The sequence below is a fragment of the Heptranchias perlo genome, chromosome 1 (genome assembly GCF_035084215.1).
Source record: "Heptranchias perlo isolate sHepPer1 chromosome 1, sHepPer1.hap1, whole genome shotgun sequence".
Taxonomy (NCBI): Eukaryota; Metazoa; Chordata; class Chondrichthyes; order Hexanchiformes; family Hexanchidae; genus Heptranchias; species Heptranchias perlo.
Window position 1 is genome coordinate 567,647 of NC_090325.1, and position 12,755 is coordinate 580,401.

A 12,755-nucleotide genomic window follows, 5' to 3' on the forward strand; every position below is an offset into this window, starting at 1 on the left:
CAATGAGATCGCTTCTCATTCTTCTGAACTCCAGACCGTATAAGCCCGTTCCACGCAATCTCTCCTCATAGGACAACCCTCTCATCCCAGATTTGATAGAGGTATTCAAAATCAAAATCAAAATCAAGATCAAGATCAAAATCAAGATCAAGATCAAGATCAAGATCAAGATCAAGATCCAACCCCCTTGCAACAAAGGCCAGAGTGCCACTTGCCTTCCTAATTGCTTGCTGTACCTGCATACTAACTTTTTGTGTTTCTTGTATGTGGACACCCAAATCTCTCTGAACACCAACATTTCATTGTTTCTCAACATTTAAAAAATATTGTTTTTCTATTCTTCCTACCAAAGTGAATAACCTCACATTTCCCCACAGGAAGCAGGTGAGCATGGACGGAGGGAATGAGAGGGGTGTCTCGGGGTCAGTGCCTGGGTCACTGCTCTTAACAACGTACAGAAATAAACTCTCAAACTTTGCAGATGCCACACTGGGAAGGACGTACTAATCAAACACAAGTGAACCGGAGCTGATTAGTGAAACATGTCCTTTAATGTTCTTCATGTAGACAAACGGGTGCGGATAATAAGCAAGAGCGATACAAGGGAAATGGTATTATTGGACAGGTGTTGACTTGGGATTTGGGAGTATTGGTGGAGAGGTAGTTGAAACATTGAAAATAGGAGCAAGAGTAGGCCATTCGGCCCTGCTCCACCAATCAAAATTATCATGGCTGATCGTCTAACTCAGTTCCCTGTTCCCGCTTTTTCCCCATATCCCTTCATCCCTTTAGCATTAAGAAATATATCGATCTCCTTCTTGAATACATTTAATGACTTGGCCTCCACAGCCTTCTGTGATAGAGAATTCCACAGGTTCACCACCCTCTGAGTGAAGAAATTTCTCCTCATCTCGGTCCTAAATGGCATTCCCCGTATCCTTTTTTTTATTATTCGTTCATGATCCATCTCGGCCTCCTCCCGATATCCCCACCATCACAGAAGCCAGTCTTCAGCCAATTTGATTCACTCCACGTGATATCAAGAAACGGCTGAGTGCACTGGATACAGCAAAGGCTATGGGCCCCGACAACATCCCGGCTGTAGTGCTGAAGACTTGTGCTCCAGAACAAGCTGCGCCTCAAGCCAAGCTGTTCCAGTACAGCTACAACACTGGCATCTACCTGACAATGTGGAAAATTGCCGATGCTCTGTTTGGGTTCTGCCAGGACCACTCGGCTCCAGACCTCATTACTGGAGGGTGGCAAATGTAACCCCACTATTTAAAAAAGAAGGGAGAGAAAAAACAGGGAACGACAGATCGGTTAGCCTAACATCAGTAGTGGGGAAAATGCTCGAGTCTATTATAAAAGATGTGATAACAGAACACTTGGAAGGCATTAACAGATTGGACAAAGTCAGCATGGGTTTATGAAAGGGAAATCATGCTTAACAAATCTACTGGAGTTTTATGAGGATGTAACTAGTAGAATAGATAGGGGAGAACCAGTGGATGTGGTGTATTTGGATTTTCAGAAGGCTTTTGATAAGGTCCCACACGAGAGGTTAGTGTGCAAAATTAAAGCACATGGGATTGGGGGGAATATACTGGCATGGACTGAGAATTGGTTGACAGACAGGAAACAGAGAGTAGGAATAAACGGGTCTTTTTCCGGGTGGCAGGCAGTGACTAGTGGGGTACCGCAGGGATCAGTGCTTGGGCCCCAGCTATTCACAATATATATCAATGATTTGGATGAGGGAACCAAATGTAACATTTCCAAGTTTGCAGACGACACAAAGCTGGGGTGGAATGTGAGCTGTGAGGAGGATGCAAAGAGGCTCCAATGTGATTTAGACAAGTTGGGTGAATGGGCAAGAACATAGCAGGTGCAGTATAACGTGGATAAATGTGAGGTTATCCACGTTGGTTGTAAAAACAGAAAGGCAGATTATTATCTGAATGGTGATAGATTGGGAAAAGGGAAGGTGCAACGAGACCTGGGTGTCCTCGTACACCAGTCGCTGAAAGCGAGCATTCAGGTGCAGCAAGCAGTTAGGAAGGCGAATGGTATGTTGGCCTTCATTGCAAGAGGATTTGAGTACAGGAGCAGGGATGTCTTACTGCAGTTATACAGGGCCTTGGTGAGACCACATCTAGAGTATTGTGTGCAGTTTTGGTCTCCTTATCTGAGGAAGGATGTCCTTGCCATGGAGGGAGTGTAACAAAGGTTTACCAGACTGATTCCTGGGATGGCAGGACTGAAGTATGAGGAGAGATTGGGTCGACTAGGCCTATATTCACTGGAGTTTCGAAGAATGAGAGGTGATCTCATCGAAAGATATAAAATTCTAACAGGACTAGACAGACGAGATGCAGGGAGGATGTTCCCGATGGCTGGGGAGTCCAGAACCAGGGGTCACAGTCTCAGGATGGTTATGTTACTGGACTAGTAATCCAGAGGCCTGGACTAATAATCCGGAGTCATGAGTTCAAATCCTGCCACGGCAGCTGGGGAATTTAAATTCAATTAATTAAATTTTAAAAATCTGGAATTAAAATACTAGTATCAGTAATGATGGCCATGAAGCTACCGGATTGTCGTAAAAACCCATCTGGTTCACTAATGTCCTTCAGGGAAGGAAACCTGCCGTCCTTACCCAGTCTGGCCTATATGTGACTCCAGACCCACAGCAATGTGGTTGATTCTTAATCGCCCTCTGAAATGGCCGAGCAAGACACTCAGTTGTATAATCTCGCAACAAAAAATCATAATAAGAATGAAACCGGACGGACCACTAGGCATCAGACCACTGGACACGACAAAGGCAAACCAAGCCCAGTCGACCCTGCAAAGTCCTCCTCACTAACATCTGGGGACTTGTGCCAAAATTGGGAGAGCTGTCCCACAGACTAGTCAAGCAACAGGCTGTCATAGCCATACTCACAGAATCATATCTTTCAGCCAACGTCCCAGACTCTTCCATCACCATCCCTGGGTATGTCCTGTCCCACCGGCAGGACAGACCCACCAGAGGTGGCGGTACAGTGATATACAGTCAGGAGGGAGTAGCCCTGGAAGTCCTCAACATTGACTACAGACCCCAGGAAATCTTATGGCATCAGGTCAAACACGGGCAAGGAAACCTCCTGCTGATTACCACCTACCGCCCTCCCTCAGCTGATGAATCAGTCCTCCTCCATGTTGAGCACCACTTGGAGGAAGCACTGAGGGTAGCAAGGGCACAAAATGTACTCTGGATGGGGGACTTCAATGTCCATCACCAAGAGTGGCTCGGTATCACCACTACTGACCGAGCTGGCCGAGTCCTGAAGGACACAGCTGCCAGACTGGGCCTGTGGCAGGTGGTGAGCGAACCAACATGAGGGAAAAACTTACTTGACCTCGTCCTCACCAATCCACCTGTCGCAAATGCATCTGTCCATGACAGTATTGGTAGGAGTGACCACCGCACAGTCCTCGTGGAGATGAAGTCCCGTCTTTGCACTGAGGACACCATCCAACGTGTTGTGTGGCACTACCACCGTGCTAATTGGGATAGATTCAGAACAGATCTAGCAGCTCAAAACTGGGCATCCATGAGACGCTGTGGGCCATCAGCAGCAGCAGAATTGTATTCCAGCACAATCTGTAACCTCATGGCCCGGCATATTCCTCACTCCACCATTACCAACAAGCCAGGGGATCAACCCTGGTTCAATGAGGAGTGTAGAAGAGCATGCCAGGAGCAGCACCAGGCACACCTAAAAATGAGGTGCCAACCTGGTGAAGCTACAACTCAGGACTACATGCATGCTAAACAGCGGAAGCAACATGCTGTAGACAGAGCTAAGCGATTCCACAACCAACGGATCAGATCAAAGTGAAGAACAACTAGATCAATAGTTTGATCAGGCTCCTGATTTCCGAGGAGCGGCTGCAAAGACTGGGAATGTTCACCCGGGAGAAAAGTCTCGAGGTGATCCTAAGTATCTTGACAAGATAAATATCAAACATCTGCAATTTCCAAGCCTTTCCTCCCCTCTCCCGCGGCAGTTCAGCTGCGTATCGGCAGAAACCCTGGGCAAAATCCACGAACCAATGTTTACACTGTTTCTGCCAATCCTCTGCCTCAGTTATGCCGGAAAATTGGGAGAACCCCTCGGAAATTGAACCCTGACGTGGTTAACATATTGACAGATTGGACAAGAGGGGACAGCCTTAAATTTGAAAGAGAGTGTTTAAATTTAACTACTTCACGCAGAGGGTGTTTAATGAATGAATGGACTGCCCAGAGAGACTGTACGATGTATGGTGTGATATCACAGTCAGATGTAGAGACCGACTGTACGATGTATGGTGCGATAGAATAGTAGAATGGTTACGCAGTGCAGGAGGAGAGCCCGAGAGGTGAGCGCGGTGTAAAAGGAGAACCCGAGAGGTGAGCGCGGTGTAAAAGGAGAGACCGAGAGGTGAGCGCGGTGCAAAAGGAGAGTCCGAGAGGTGAGCGCAGTGTAAAAGGAGAGCCCGAGAGGTGAGCGCAGTGTAAAAGGAGAGACCGAGAGGTGAGCGCGGTGTAAAAGGAGAGTCCGAGAGGTGAGCGCAGTGTAAAAGGAGAGCCCGAGAGGTGAGCGCAGTGTAAAAGGAGAGACCGAGAGGTGAGCGCGGTGTAAAAGGAGAGTCCGAGAGGTGAGCGCAGTGTAAAAGGAGAGCCCGAGAGGTGAGCGCAGTGTAAAAGGAGAGCCCGAGAGGTGAGCGCAGTGTAAAAGGAGAGCCCGAGAGGTGAGCGCAGTGTAAAAGGAGAGCCCGAGAGGTGAGCGCAGTGTAAAAGGAGAGTCCGAGAGGTGAGCACGGTGTAAAAGGAGAGTCCGAGAGGTGAGCGCGGTGTAAAAGGAGAGTCCGAGAGGTGAGCACGGTGTAAAAGGAGAGTCCGAGAGGTGAGCACGGGGTAAAAGGAGAGACCGAGAGGTGAGCGCGGTGTAAAAGGAGAGTCCGAGAGGTGAGCGCGGTGTAAAAGGAGAGTCCGAGAGGTGAGCGCGGTGTAAAAGGAGAGTCCGAGAGGTGAGCACGGTGTAAAAGGAGAGTCCGAGAGGTGAGCACGGGGTAAAAGGAGAGACCGAGAGGTGAGCGCGGTGTAAAAGGAGAGCCCGAGAGGTGAGCGCGGTGTAAAAGGAGAGACCGAGAGGTGAGCGCGGTGTAAAAGGAGAGTCCGAGAGGTGAGCGCGGTGTAAAAGGAGAGACCGAGAGGTGAGCGCAGTGTAAAAGGAGAGCCCGAGAGCAGGAGGAGAGTCTGAGAGGTGAACGCAGTAAGGCAAGTCATGGCAGCACAGCTCGCACCCGTGATCTGCTCCTCCTGCACTATGTGGGAAGTCATGGACACTACAAGTGTCCCTGGCGACCATGTGTGCAGGAAGTGTGTCCAGCTGCAGCTACTGGCTAACCGCATTTCGGAGCTGGAGCTGTGGGTGGATTCACTGTGGAGCATCCGCGATGCTGAGACTATCGTGGATAGCACGTTCAGTGAGGTGGTCACACTGCAGGTAAAGATTACGCAGGCAGAAAGGAAATGGGTGACCGCCAGGCAGAGTAAAAGGACGAGGCAGGTCGAGCAGGAGTCCCCTGGGGCCATCTCCCTCTCAAACAGATATACCGCTTTGGATACTGTTGGGGGAGATAGCTTATCAGGGGAAAGCAGCAAGAGCCAAGTTTGGGGCACCACGGGTGGCTCTGCTGCACAGGAGGGGAGGAAGAAGAGTGGCAGGGCTATAGTGATCGGGGATTCAATTGTAAGGGGAGCAGATAGGTGTTTCTGCGGCCGCAAACGTGACTCCAGGATGGGATGTTGCCTCCCTGGTGCTAGGGTCAAGGATGTCACGGAGCGGCTGCAGGGCATTCTGGAGGGGGAGGGTGAACAGCCAGTAGTCGTGGTCCATATCGGTACCAACAACACAGGTAAAGAAAGGGATGAGGTCCTGCAAGGTGAATTTAAGGAGTTAGGAGATAAATTAAAAAGCAGGACTTCAAAGGTAGTGATCTCAGGATTACTCCCAGTGCCACGTGCTAGTGAGTATAGGAACAGGAGAATAGACAGGATGAATGCGTGGCTGCAGGGATGGTGTAGGAGGGAGGGATTTAGATTCCTGGGACATTGGGACTGGTTCTGGGGAAGGTGGGACCTGTACAAGCGGGACGGGTTACACCCGAGCAGGACTGGGACCAATGTCCTCGCGGGGGTGTTTGCTCGTGCTGGTGGGGAAGGTTTAAACTAGAATGGCAGGGGGATGGGAACCTGAGCGGAGAGACAGAGGAGGAGGAAACAAGGATAGAAACAAAAGACAGAAAGGGAAGAAGCAATAGTGGAAGGCAAAGAAAACAAGGGCGAAAAACAAATAGGGCCATAGTGCAAAATAAAACTAAGATGACCAGCAATCTTAAAAAGACAAGTCTAAAGGCATTGTGTCTTAATGAGCGGAGCATTCACAATAAGGTCGATGAATTAACAGCGCAGAGAGATATTAACGGTTATGATATAGTTGCGATTACGGAGACATGGCTGCAGGGTGACCAAGGATGGGAACTGAGCATCCAGGGGTATTCAATATTTAGGAAGGACAGGCAAAAAGGGAAAGGAGGTGGGGCAGCATTGTTCGTAAAGGAGGAAATCAATGCAATAGTGAGGAAGGATATTGGCTCGGAAAATCACAATGTGGAATCCGTATGGGTGGAGCTAAGAAACACCAAGGGGCAGAAAACGTTGGTGGGGGTTGTCTATAGGCCCCCAAACAGTAGTGGAGATGTAGGGGAGGGCATTAAACAGGAAATTAGAGACACATGCAAGATGGGTACAACTATAATCATGGGTGACTTTAATTTACATATAGATTGGTCAAATCAAATTAACAATAATACTGTGGGGGAGGAATTCCTGGAGTGTGTACATGATGGTGTTCTAGAATCATTGAAGTTTACAACATGGAAACAGGCCCTTCGGCCCAACATGTCCATGTCGCCCAGTTTATACCACTAAGCTAGTCCCAATTGCCTGCACTTGGCCCATATCCCTCGATACCCATCTTACCCATGTAACTGTCCAAATGCTTTTTAAAAGACAAAATTGTACCCGCCTCTACTACTGCCTCTGGCAGCTCGTTCCAGGCACTCACCACACTTTGAGTGAAAAATTTGCCCCTCTGGACCCTTTTGTATCTCTCCCCTCTCACCTTAAATCTATGCCCCCTCGTTATAGACTCCCCTACCTTTGGGAAAAGATTTTGACGATCTACCTTATCTATGCCCCTCATTATTTTATAGACTTCTATAAGATCACCCCTAAACCTCCTACTCTCCAGGGAAAAAAGTCCCAGTCTATCCAACCTCTCCCTATAAGTCAAACCATCAAGTCCCGGTAGCATCCTAGTAAATCTTTTCTGCACTCTTTCTCGTTTAATAATATCCTTTCTATAATAGGGTGACCAGAACTGTACACAGTATTCCAAGTGTGGCCTTACTAATGTCTTGTACAACTTCAACAAGACATCCCAACTCCTGTATTCAATGTTCTGACCAATGAAACCAAGCATGCCGAATGCCTTCTTCACCACCCTATCCACCTGTGACTCCACTTTCAAGGAGCTATGAACCTGTACTCCTAGATCTCTTTGTTCTATAACTCTCCCCAACGCCCTACCATTAACGGAGTCGGTCCTGGCCCGATTCGATCGACCAAAATGCATCACCTCACATTTATCTAAATTAAACTCCATCTGCCATTCATCGGCCCACTGGCCCAATTTATCAAGATCCCGTTGCAATCCGAATAACCTTCTTCACTGTCCACAATGCCACCAATCTTGGTGTCATCTGCAAACTTACTAACCATGCCTCCGAAATTCTCATCCAAATCATTAATATAAATAACAAATAACAGCGGACCCAGCACCGATCCCTGAGGCACACCGCTGGTCACAGGCCTCCAGTTTGAAAAACAACCCTCGACAACCACCCTCTGTCTTCTGTCGTCAATCCAATTTTGTATCCAATTGGCTACCTCACCTTGGATCCGGTGACAGTTAACCTTATGTAACAACCTACCATGCGGTACCTTGTCAAAGGCTTTGCTAAAGTCCATGTAGACCACGTCTACTGCACAGCCCTCATCTATCTTCTTGGTTACCCCTTCAAAAAACTCAATCAAATTCGTGAGACATGATTTTCCACTCACAAAACCATGCTGACTTTTCCTTATCAGTCCGTGCCTCTCCAAATGCCTGCAGATCCTGTCTCTCAGAATACCCTCCAACAACTTACCCACTACAGATGTCAGGCTCACCGGTCTGTAGTTCCCAGGCTTTTCCCTGCCGCCCTTCTTAAACAAAGGCACAACATTTGCTACCCTCCAATCTTCAGGCACCTCACCTGTCGCTGTCGATGATTCAAATATCTCTGCTAGGGGACCCGCAATTTCCTTCCTAACCTCCCATAACGTCCTGGGATACATTTCATCAGGTCCCGGAGATTTATCTACCTTGATGCGCGTTAAGACCAATACGTTGAGGAACCAACTAGAGAACAGGCGATCCAAGACTGGGTATTGTCCAATGAGAAAGGATTAATTAACAATCTTGTTGTGCGGGGTCCCTTAGGGAAGAGCGACCATAACATGATAGAATTCCTCATTAAGATGGAGAGTGAAGTAGTTGAATCCGAAACTAGGGTCCTGAATCTAAATAAAGGAAATTATGAAAGTATGAGGTGAGAGTTGGCTATGATGGATTGGGGAACTTTACTAAAAGGGATGACGGTGGATAGGCAATGGCTAATATTTAAAGAACGTGTGCAGGAATTACAACAATTATTCATTCCTGTCTGGCGCAAAAATATAACAGGAAAGGTGGCTCAACCGTGGCTTACAAAAGAAATTAGGGATAGTATTAGATCCAAAGAGGAGACATATAAAATTGCCAGAAAAAGCGGCAAGCCTGAGGATTGGGAGCAGTTCAGAATTCAGCAAAGTAGGACAAAGAGATAGAGTATGAGAGTAAACTAGCAGGGAACATAAAAACTGACTGTAAAAGCTTCTATAAATATGTCAAGAGAAAAGATTAGTGAAGGCAAATGTAGGTCCCTTACAGTCAGAAATGGGGGAAATTATAATGGGGAACAAAGAAATGGCAGAACAATTAAACACATACTTTGGTTCTGTCTTCACAAAGGAGGACACAAATAACCTGCCAGAAATGTTAGGGAACCAAGGGTCCAGTGAGAGGGAGAAACTGAAGGAAACCAGTATTAGTAAAAAAAAGTGCTTGGGAAATTAATGGGGCTAAAGGCGGACAAATCCCCAGGACCTGATAATCTACATCCCAGAATACCAAAGGAAGTGGCCCTGGAAATAATGGATGCATTGGTGATCATCTTCCAAAATTCGACAGACTCTGGAACAGTTCCGACAGATTGGAGGGTGGCAAATGTAACCCCACTATTTAAAAAAGGAGGGAGAGAAAAAACAGGGAATTACAGACCAGTTAGCCTAACATCAGGAGTGGGGAAAATGCTAGAGTCTATTATAAAAGATGTGATAACAGAACACTTGGAAGGCATTAACGGGATTGGACAAAGTCAGCATGGGTTTATGAAAGGGAAATCATGCTTAACAAATCTACTGGAGTTTTTTGAGGCTGTAACTAGTAGAATAGATAGGGGAGAACCAGTAGATGTGGTGTATTTGGATCTTCAGAACGTTTTTGATGAAGTCCCACACAAGAGGTTAGTGTGCAAAATTAAAGCACATGGGATTGGGGGGAATATACTGGCATGGATTGAGAATTGGTTGACAGACAGGAAACAGAGAGTAGGAATAAACGGGTCTTTTTCCGGGTGGCAGGCAGTGACTCGTGGGGTACCGCAGGGATCAGTGCTTGGGCCCCAGCTATTCACAATATATATCAATGATTTGGATGAGGGAACCAAATGTAACATTTCCAAGTTTGCAGACGACACAAAGCTGGGGTGGAATGTGAGCTGTGAGGAGGATGCAAAGAGGCTCCAATGTGATTTAGACAAGTTGGGTGAGTGGGCAAGAACATGGCAGATGCAGTATAACGTGGATAAATGTGAGGTTATCCACTTTGGTTGCAAAAACAGAAAGGCAGATTATTATCTGAATGGTGATAGATTGGGAAAAGGGGAGGTGCAACGAGACCTGGGTGCCCTTGTGCACCAGTCGCTGAAAGCGAGCATTCAGGTGCAGCAAGCAGTTAGGAAGGCGAATGGTATGTTGGCCTTCCTGTACTCAAAATCCTCTTGCAATGAGCAGGGATGTCTTCCTGCAGTTATACAGGGCCTTGGTGAGACCACATCTGGAATATTGTGTGCAGTTTTGTTCTCCTTATCTGAGGAAGGATGTCCTTGCCATGGAGGGAGTGCAACGAAGGTTTACCAGACTGATTCCTGGGATGGCAGGACTGATGTATGAGGGGAGATTGGGTCGACTCGGCCTATATTCACCAGAGTTTAGAAGAATGAGAGGTGATCTCATCGAAACATGTAAAATTCTGACAGGACTAGGCAGACTAGATGCAGGTAGGATGTTCCCGATGGCTGGGGAGTCCAGAACCTGGGGTCATAGTCTCAGGATACGGGGTATGCCATTTCGAACCGAGATGAGGAGAAATTTCTTCACTTAGAGGGTGGTGAACCTGTGGAATTCTCTACCACAGAAGGCAGTGGAGGCCAAGTCATTAGATGTATTCAAGGAGATAGATATATTTCTTAATGCTAAAGGGATCAAGGGTAATGGGGAAAAAGCGGGAACAGGGTACTGAGTTAGACTATCAGCCATGATCATTTGCCACTGTTCCGCCCATCTGACCAACCCATCCATATCGTCCTGCAGACTGAGGCTGTCCTCAGTGGCAAATGGAATTTAACCCGGAAAAGTGCGAGGTGATGCACTTTGGAGGGACTAACAAGGCAAGGGAATACACAATGAATGGGAGGACCCTAGGCAAGACAGAGGGTCAGAGGGATCTTGGTGTGCAAGTTCACAGATCCCTGAAGGCGGCGGAACAGGTAGATAAGGTGGTAAAGAAGGCATATGGGATACTTGCCTTTATTCGCCGAGGCATAGAATATAAGAGCAAGGAGGTTATGATGGAGCTGTATAAAACACTGGTTAGGCCACAGCTGGAGTACTGTGTGCAGTTCTGGTCGCCACACTACAGGAAGGATGTGATCGCTTTGGAGAGGGTGCAGAGGAGATTCACCAGGATGTTACCAGGGCTGGAGCGCTTCAGCTATGAAGAGAGACTGGGAAGATTGGGTTTGTTTTCCTTGGAGCAGAGGAGGCTGAGGGGGGACATGATTGAGGTGTACAAAATTATGAGGGGCACAGATAGGATGGATACTAAGGAGCTTTTTCCCTTCGTTGAGGGTTCTATAACAAGGGGGCATAGATTCAAGGTAAAAGGCGGGAGGTTTAGAGGGGATTTGAGAAAGAACTTTTTCACCCAGAGGGTGGTTGGAGTCTGGAACTCACTGCCTGAAAGGGTTGTGGAGGCAGGAACCCTCACAACATTCAAGAAGCATTTGGATGAGCACTTGAAATGCCATAGCATACAAGGCTACGGACCAAATGCTGGAATATGGGATTAGAGTAGACAGGGCTTGATGGCCGAAGGGCCTCTATCCGTGCTGTATAACTCTATGACTCCTCGCTATTTACCACCCTACCAATTTTTGTATCATCAGCGAACTTACTGATCATACCTTTTACATTCATATCCAAGTCATTAATGTAGACCACAAACAGCAAGGGACCCAGCACCGATCCCTGTGGTACCCCACTGGCCACAGGCTTCCAGTCACAAAAACAACCTTCGACCATCACCCTCTGCCTTCTGCCACTAAGCCAGTTTTGTATCCAAAGTGCCAAGGCACCCTGGATTCCATGGGCTCGTACCTTCTTGACCAGTCTCCTGTGCAGGACTTTATCGAAGGCCTTACTGAAATCCATGTGTACCACATCCACTGCGTTACCCTCATCCACACGCCGAGTCACCCCCTCAAAAAATTCAATCAAATTAGTCAGACATGATCTTCCCTTGACAAAGCCATGTTGACTATCCCTGATTAATCCTTGCTTCTCCAAGTGGAGACTAATTTTGTCCTTCAGAATTTTTTCCAATAATTTTCCTACCACTGATGTTCGGTTCACTGGCCTGTGGTTCCCCGGTTTTTCCCAACTCCCCTTCTTGAATAATGGTATTACATTAGCGGTTCTCCAGTCCTCTGGCACATCCCCTGTGGCCAGAGAGGTTCTGAATATATGTGTCAGAGCCCCCGCAATCTCCTCCTTTGCCTCACACAGTAGCCTGGGATACATTTCGTCCGGGCCTGGGGATTTATCCATTTTTAGGCCTGCTAAAACCGCCAATACCTCCTCCCGTTCGATGTTAATATGTTCGAGTATATCACAGTCCCCCTGCCATATTTCTATGTCTACATCGTCCTTCTCCATCGTGAAAACAGATGCAAAAAATTCATTTAGAACCCCTCCTACATCTGCCGGCTCCACACAAATTGCCATTTTTGTCCCCATTGGGCCCTATTTTTTCCCTAGTCATCCTCTTACCCTTAATATACTTATAAAACATCTTAGGATTTTCCTTTATTTTGCTCGCCAGTGTTATTTCATGGCCCCTCCTTGATCTCCTAATTTCTTTTTTAAGTATCCCCCTGCACTTTTTGTACTCCTC

General features: G+C 47.3%; 1 protein-coding gene across 1 annotated transcript in view; it reads right to left on the reverse strand.

Moving 5' to 3' along the window:
* LOC137310165 (rhotekin-like) overlaps window positions 1-12,755 on the reverse strand; it is a 226,226-nt gene that overhangs the window by 195,754 nt on the left and 17,717 nt on the right. The window lies entirely within an intron of this gene.